We start from the raw sequence: 8,892 nt of genomic DNA on the forward strand, positions 1-8,892 counted from the left end.
TATTCAATAGGACATGACTTCTTAAATTTATTTTTAGTCTATTTAAATCGATTATTGCAAATATTTACCTGGTTGTCAAGAGTATGTTTACATGTGATTGACAACGTCGTCATCACATGTAAACATATAGCAGACTGGTGCGGTCTTTCGTTTCAAATTAACAGTGGTGAGACATTAATTTTACCTTCAAATCAGTGTGAACGTGAAGCAGATATGGAATCAGAACAACAATGGACTTTTACCCAAAAACAATTGATTAATGATTATAGAATTTACTATCAAAATATGGGATTGTTGGTTAACGAACTTGATTCAAATGGACCAACCGGAAAGATGCCGAAGCTTCCTAAAAAACCTAAACCACGGCTTAGTGACGTTTATGGACCGAAAAAAGTGAATAAGGAAAAAATGACCCCCCAAGAACTGCACAAATATCTAACAGACAACATTGCTGATGTTAACCACACAATTTCTAGAGAAACATTCAGCCAGGCTTCTTTGCTTTTTGGCAATGAGAGTGAGACGAACATTGTGGAAAAATTAAATAAAGGGATACGAAATCTAAAACGGCAGGATGCTCAAACACTTTTAATTCATATTAGTTTTGGACATTTTTTAAATCTTACCAAAGCCTGGCTGGAAAATGAAAGGAAAGAAGGAAGAATTAAACAATCTTGGTATGCATGGTTAAAAGAGAAGACAGGGTATTCCGATGACCACGCGAGGAAGCTACGTGCTCTCGCAAAGGTTCTTCACGAATACCATCAATTTTTTAATGTGGGATTACCTCTAAATTTCATTTTGAGAAAACTAAAAGAAATAGACATCATGCTACAAATTCCAGAACTCAATGCATTCTGAAAATGAACAGTAACTTAGAGACTAATATAAACAAAATCAAATTCTGTTAAAGATTATTCATGTTTTTAATACTTCATATATGTTTGAAACATTTTGTTTTATTACACCCAAAGCCAAACTACGGCAAAGTTACAGGTCCGTCTAAACAACTTACGAGACAAATAAAAGTCCTGATTATTTTTGTGGAGGCCCGAAGGTCCCGAAATCTCAACAATTCCGACTAAGCATGTCAATTCCTGTCAATTATAGAAACAGAGACACTGAACGATCATCTCCTTGAAAGCAGGAAACCCGTAACGGATTTAAAGAAAATCCATGTAACACCGGTGAAATCGGCACCTGACAAAGGCACGTCTCTGAATGATCGAACCCGTCGATTGACGGAAGAACGGTTAATGCAGCCGCCACGCAATTCCACGCGCGACCAAGATTATTTTTTTTTTGCGTTATTTAAGGGTATACATTACCCTCTTCGGTTATAAACCGTACACAAAATGCCTGTACGTGGATTTGTCAGTTTGGACTGTTGAAGGTTTTAACAACTTTTTTTTTCTTGTTTCCAGAAATCCGGGAAATAATGAGATTACATCAATAGAACAAAATGCGTTTGAAGGATTAACATCTCTCTAAAGACATTGTTAAATTGATACTATATTTGGTTGAGGCTCGTTAATAAATGTTGGACGACCTTTAAAATCCAACATCAAACATCAACATCTAGACATTACAACATGCCATGGACAAAGACAGTGTTTCGACAATTCGAACCGGAATATTTACAGTTGAACATTATGTTTATACCTTTCGGACTAATCACTTTTACATTTGTTTCCAGTTAATGATTTATTTGTGACTTTATCAGAATACACAATTGTACATTGATACTATATTATAATGCATTTTTTTCTAAGAACCAAGAACTACTATCAACATCAGTGACATTAATAACTCTCTAATAACTAAGTTGATATTGTTGTGTATTTTAATTGTAAAAAATATATTTTCATGAAACTTGTACATCAAACGCTTATTGATAAAATCTAATTTTTTTAACTTAAAATTTTCAGCTGAGAAACAAAATGTTTATTTTCATTTCACAAATCGTATTGCATTACATGTCCAACAATTTTAAGAAAAACTTTTAAAAAAGACTGTCTTAACAAGTTATAAAAACAAGTGTTGTAGAATTGTATTCATTTAAATCGTCTTTTGAATAACTTTTCAGAATAATGTTAATTAGAACTTTGTTAGTACTAAAACATGTGTTTTAAACGCATGTCAATATTAATATTTGCAATAAGACGTCTTTAAGATTAGGTACAACTTCATTTAGGGTTACATAAAATGAATATCCTTATTAGTAAGTTACCTATTAGGAACAAGTTAGTCCAATTCTTTTTGCCGTGTTCTGTTGGATAATCTTATTCCGGTACAAATTTATAATAATTTATATTTAAATTTAAAAAAAAAGGTTTAATTGAATGGTATTTATTATTGTTATTATATTATTTTTAATTTGAATTGTAGTATTTAATTATTGTTTTCAATTTATTTTGACTATAATATTTGTACTGTGAAATTTGATTATAATTATAATAATGTTCCCTTTTTTCATATTATAGCGTATTTCTTGAGTTTTCTAGTTTGGTTTTCTTTTCCGTTGTTGATTCCGGCCTCCTACCGTCAACCTCCTCTTAGATTGCGCCAAAAGGCATTACAATTGTCGGGTACAACATATTATAACATCACAAAAAATATAATGGTAGAGGACTATGTATTAAACGGAAGGAAACCACAAAAGCCAGGGAAAACTAAATTACATCCAGCATCAAGAAATTCAGGCGAAACTTGATTCAGCGTTTGACAATCTAGATATTTTTGATACCGACAACGTTGTCAATTTCAAAAGCGATATTCCACCATCGTATCTTGTTGAAGATTGTGACAACAATACAACCATTCCATACGACGACCAATCCTTTTTACAGTCATCACCAATTCATCATAACAACAGTAACCATTTTCTTTCATCGTGGACAGGTTATCCTTCAGCACCAATCTACATCACACCTTTGAGACAATCCATTATCCGCAGACCAGCTATTCCATCCTCTTTCAATACAAGACCACCACCTCCAACAAATCGTCCTCAAACGCCTCAACATGTTTCTTCATTATATCCTTCTTTGCAGACATCGACACCATCTCCAGTGCCACTTTAACATCAACTGTAAACATCTTCACATCTACCATATCAACAGCAGTCTCAACATCATTACCAACAACTACAACCACTGGACCAGGAGCAACAATAGGAACAGGCGTTAAAGCTATAACAACCACAACAACATCATCAACCTCCACAATTTCGTCAGGTACGACAGTACTGCCTCCTACAAACAGTCATCTATTTTGAAAATTGAGACATTTAAAGGTGACAATACTCAAAATCCAAAGACTTGGTTAATTAATTTAACCAATACTGAAGTTTTTATGAAGTTATTCAAACTTTCGAATACGGTTTCATTACACTTTATACAAATGAACACAGAACTGTCGATTTCTAGATAGGAACTAAATCCGTTTAATTTTCTTGAAGATTAGAAATGTTCATGCATGTGATCCTGTTGCATTTAAAATTTGTGCAATCGATATCAATGAAGATCAGGAAATTACAGGAAACCAAAATGTTAACAGGTATATAGATGGTCCCAAGAAATGTATACTTATATGGTTATTTAAAATTAAATGTTAATTATCAAGGCTTAATAGATCACCTGAAAAAAAGCAGGTATTAATCTTTAAAAGAGGGCCCTTTACTTAAATAGTTCCATTAATATTAAATGAGGATTAATCTAGAAACCCAGTTATATTGTCTATGTCGTTCCGGTTTCATCAAGTAGACATCATTAATAAAGAAATTTAACAGATAATTGACATTGCGTATAGTTAAAATGTCAAATTATCAAAGTGTGTTCCAGGTAATTTTTATACAGGTAAATAAAAATAATTTTGACATTAACAGTTCTTATATAAGAATACAATTTGAAAGAGTCAAATACGAGATTTTCATTTCGAAAAAATATGAAGTCTGTACTCGTAAATAATATTGAAATCAAATTATCAATCCGCTTTATTAGAGTTACATACATAATTCTCGATTCGTAAAGAGATAAACATCTGGAACGCGTCGATTACGAGGTAAACGGACAGAAAGTCACAGGACAAAAAGTCACAGGACATAAAGTCACAAATTTGATAGGACAAAAAGTCACAGGACAAAAAGTCACAAATAATTTGTTGACAATTGATTGAATATACGAGAGAAAGATCTTGAAATATTTTCTTTTTGTAACATATATTTATTTCTAAGTTTAGGCAATTGTTCATAAGCCTGGATAAATGAAAATTTATTAAAATTAATCAAACAAAGGACATATTTCTTGGCAGAATGAAGCCATTTAGGTAGTTAGCCACTGTGACATTTTGTTTTCATAACAATTATTTGATCATAATTGATATTTATTGAACACATTTTGAATTACAAAGTTGCTTCATATAAAATAGTTCAAGAAAAAACAAAAAAATATTTAAAAAAATTAGTGTAGTCTTGTTCAAAGAAAAATAATCTCAAAACTAAATTGTGACTTTTTGTCCTGTGACTTTTTGTCCGTGACTTTTTGTCTGTGACTTTTTGTCCTGTGACTTTCTGTCCTACATTCGATTACGACAAGGAAAAAAACCTTTAAATTTAGTGTTTCGAAATAAGCACCGAAGTTGTGGCAGAAATTCTTAAAATAACGATTCAAGCCTAGATGCATATAATTGACATTGCGTACAGTTAAAATGTCAAATGATCAAAGTTTGACCCCAAGTAATCAATACGCAGGTAGACTCTAAATAAAAATAATTTTGACGTTAATAGTTCTTATACGGAATTAGGATTTTACAATTTGAAAGAGCCAGGATTCTCATTTCGTAAAGATATTAAGACGTTAACACTAATAATATTGAAATAAAATTATCAATCCGCCTTGACCGATCTATATGATACTACAGATAGTACTGAAAACGAGAGGCTCTCCGATGGTGATCGTAACATTTATTATGAAACAGCCAGCAGTACGTAGGTCTACCAATGTAATCGTAAGAAAAAATTAAGTGCCTCTACATGGCTTTGCTGAATATAAGTATGATTTTCGTTTTTTGAGAAATCCTACTTTTAATATGCTGCTAACATGTTTACGTGTCAACATATGGTGGGTGCCAGGTTATTAACTAGGCTACGTCACATACAGGTAACCAAAAATAATATTGTCAGTTGTGGTATCCACGACTGTAAATGGAGATCGTATTTTACCATAATTCCCTTTCGTTCTTAAATTTTCAGCAATCATGGACACCCTTGTTAAATCATCCTGACTCTATTTGTAATAAGTCTCACCAGTTTCACCAAACGAAACTAATTTAACGGACCAATTGGTATTATCAGTGAAATAACATAGTTGTGTTAAGGCAGTCTCGGGAAGCCACGTCACACAGGTACATTGAAATAAGAAAAATATCGTTGACATAGTTAGTACAGAATAAATGTACACGACGCGCTTTTTACTGTAAGGAGATAAGAGCAGTCCAGTAAAATTTAGATTTTTTCAGTTTCAGTAAGGTATTCCATTTCTCTGACATATCAACCTGTCAACAAAAGGTGGGTCCCAGGTTACTAAGCTACGTCACATACAGGTAACCGAAAACAACTTTGTCGTATGTAGTATACATGACTTTAATCGGAGATCGTATTCACCATGGTTCCCTTTCGTCCTACAATGTACGACAAACATCGACACCCCTGTTAAATCTACTTGACTGAACTTAAAACAAGTCTCATGAGGTTGATTAAATGAAAATAATTGATAGTATTACAAGGTATCAATACTAAAACGACAAAATTATTTTATGTCTTACCTGATATCCAAGTCACACAGGTGGGTTCACAATGGTACATTGAAATAAGAAAAATAACGTTGACATTGTTAGTACAGACAAATGTAAACAACAGGTTATATATATATCAGGTATTGTCGCTGTTCAGAATAAAAATTCAACAGATTAGCTCAAAGCATTATTAGAGTTATCACCACCCCAGTAGCCAGTACTTCGGTACTGGCATGAATATACGGATTTTTTGTGTTATTAAAATTTACTGTTACAAAATGATAGAAATTATTATAAATTAAGGAATGTATCTCCCTCATGCAAAGCTCTGGTTCCTTTCACGGATTTGGCTATACTTTTTGGACCTTTTGGATTATAGCTCTTCATCTTTTATATAAGCTTTGGATTTCAAATATTTTGGCCACGAGCATCACTGAAGAGACATGTATTGTCGAAATGCGCATCTGGTGCAAGAAAATTGGTACCGTTAATTTTATTACTACCACTGGGTCGATGCCTCTGCTGGTGGACTATTAGTCCCCGAGGGTATCACCACCCCAGTAGCCAGTACTTCGGTACTGGCATGAATATACGGATTTTTTGTGTTATTAAAATTTACTGTTACAAAATGATAGAAATTATTATAAATTAAGGAATGTATCTCCCTCATGCAAAGCTCTGGTTCCTTTCACGGATTTGGCTATACTTTTTGGACCTTTTGGATTATAGCTCTTCATCTTTTATATAAGCTTTGGATTTCAAATATTTTGGCCACGAGCATCACTGAAGAGACATGTATTGTCGAAATGCGCATCTGGTGCAAGAAAATTGGTACCGTTAATTTTATTACTACCACTGGGTCGATGCCTCTGCTGGTGGACTATTAGTCCCCGAGGGTATCACCACCCCAGTAGCCAGTACTTCGGTACTGGCATGAATATACGGATTTTTTGTGTTATTAAAATTTACTGTTACAAAATGATAGAAATTATTATAAATTAAGGAATGTATCTCCCTCATGCAAAGCTCTGGTTCCTTTCACGGATTTGGCTATACTTTTTGGACCTTTTGGATTATAGCTCTTCATCTTTTATATAAGCTTTGGATTTCAAATATTTTGGCCACGAGCATCACTGAAGAGACATGTATTGTCGAAATGCGCATCTGGTGCAAGAAAATTGGTACCGTTAATTTTATTACTACCACTGGGTCGATGCCTCTGCTGGTGGACTATTAGTCCCCGAGGGTATCACCACCCCAGTAGCCAGTACTTCGGTACTGGCATGAATATACGGATTTTTTGTGTTATTAAAATTTACTGTTACAAAATGATAGAAATTATTATAAACAAGTGAAACTGCGAGCTACTGCTCACTGATGATACCCCCGCCGCAAGTGGATAATATTAATAGTGTAAAAATATGCAAGTGTTCGGTAAACAGGAAGTTGTCGAGTGATGAATCTGAAAACGCATCACACGGCATAGCTGACTTATATAAATCCTGAAACCAAATTTCAGAAATCCTTGTATTGTAGTTCCTGAGAAAAATGTGACGAAAATTTTCAACTTGGCTATCATGTGTAAAATCATACAAGTGTTCGGTAAACAGGAAGTTGTCGAGTGATGAATCTGAAAACGCATCACACGGTATAGCTGACTTATATAAATCCTGAAACCAAATTTCAGAAATCCTTGTATTGTAGTTCCTGAGAAAAATGTGACGAAAATTTTCAACTTGGCTATAATGTGTAAAATCAGACAAGTGTTCGGTTAACAGGAAGTTGTCAAGTGATGAATCTGAAAACGCATCACACGGTATGGCTGACATATATAAATGTTGATACCAAATTACAGAAAGGGTGGATGTGTAGTTCCTGAGAAAAATGTGACGAAAGTTTCATGGGACGGACTGACTGACGGACGGACTGACGGACTGATGGACGGACGGACTGACGGACAGACAGAGGTAAAACAGTATACCCCCCCTTTTTTAAAGCGGGGGTATAATTAAGGAATGTATCTCCCTCATGCAAAGCTCTGGTTCCTTTCACGGATTTGGCTATACTTTTTGGACCTTTTGGATTATAGCTCTTCATCTTTTATATAAGCTTTGGATTTCAAATATTTTGGCCACGAGCATCACTGAAGAGACATGTATTGTCGAAATGCGCATCTGGTGCAAGAAAATTGGTACCGTTAATTTTATTATCTACTTTTGAAAGATGTTAATGAAGCTACCATTGACACAAAATTAACAAAAACAATGATTAATATAGATATATATTAAATGAAATGTAAAACAATCGACAATTGCTGGTTAATCTATACTATTAAACGAGAAGACCTCATTTTTGGTGTCGCTTCTCTTCTTTCCACAATAAATTAATCAACACGCCTCTGTGTCTTATAGGTACAGTGCATAGTCGCATTTGTCATCCATGCATATGATTATTCAGATTGAGTTATTTTGGGAGAAAAACGAGAGAAAAAGGCATCCGGATATTGTCCCGTCATTGGACGAAATTTTAAGTCTCATTAGACTTCCGGTTTGCGTTTTTCTGTATACTGTATTTTAAAAATTCTATCTGCTATCATTTTACAAGTTTACTATCTACGGCGGTCACATAATTTATTAAATAGAGAGGGTCTGTATACTATATCAATGACCACCATGGATCGATTAGTAAACTTAAAATTGAAAGTAAATACACTATAGTTATATAGTAATGAATGTTCATAATATACAGATTTATATAAGCGCTAAAATTATTCATGTGAACTTTTGATACCTTTTCTGAAATTCTCCAGTTATTAAATCTTTTACAAGAAGATGTGGTATGATAGCCATGTTGAGACAACTCTCCACAAGAGACCAAAATGATACAGAAATTAACAACTATAGTTCACCGTACGACCTTCAACAATGAGCAAAGCCCATACCGCATAATCAGCTTTAAAAGGCCCTGAACTGACAAGGTAACACAATCCAAACCAGAAAACTAGCGGCCTTATTGATGTACACAAAAATGAACGAAATACAAATATGTAACACATAAACAAACGACAACCACTGAATTACAGGCTCCTTACTTAAATGT

The 8,892-nt window shown here is 33.9% G+C and overlaps 1 long non-coding RNA gene across 1 annotated transcript; it reads right to left on the reverse strand.

Moving 5' to 3' along the window:
- Positions 1-2,324: 2,324 nt before the first annotated feature.
- LOC143052228 (uncharacterized) lies at positions 2,325-5,763 on the reverse strand. The gene is made up of 2 exons (XR_012971045.1): positions 4,928-5,763; positions 2,325-3,254 (listed from the first exon to the last, which is right to left on the reverse strand). It is a non-coding gene; the product is annotated as an uncharacterized LOC143052228 (long non-coding RNA).
- Positions 5,764-8,892: the final 3,129 nt, after the last annotated feature.

The sequence above is a fragment of the Mytilus galloprovincialis genome, chromosome 11 (genome assembly GCF_965363235.1).
Source record: "Mytilus galloprovincialis chromosome 11, xbMytGall1.hap1.1, whole genome shotgun sequence".
Classification (NCBI taxonomy): domain Eukaryota; kingdom Metazoa; phylum Mollusca; class Bivalvia; order Mytilida; family Mytilidae; genus Mytilus; species Mytilus galloprovincialis.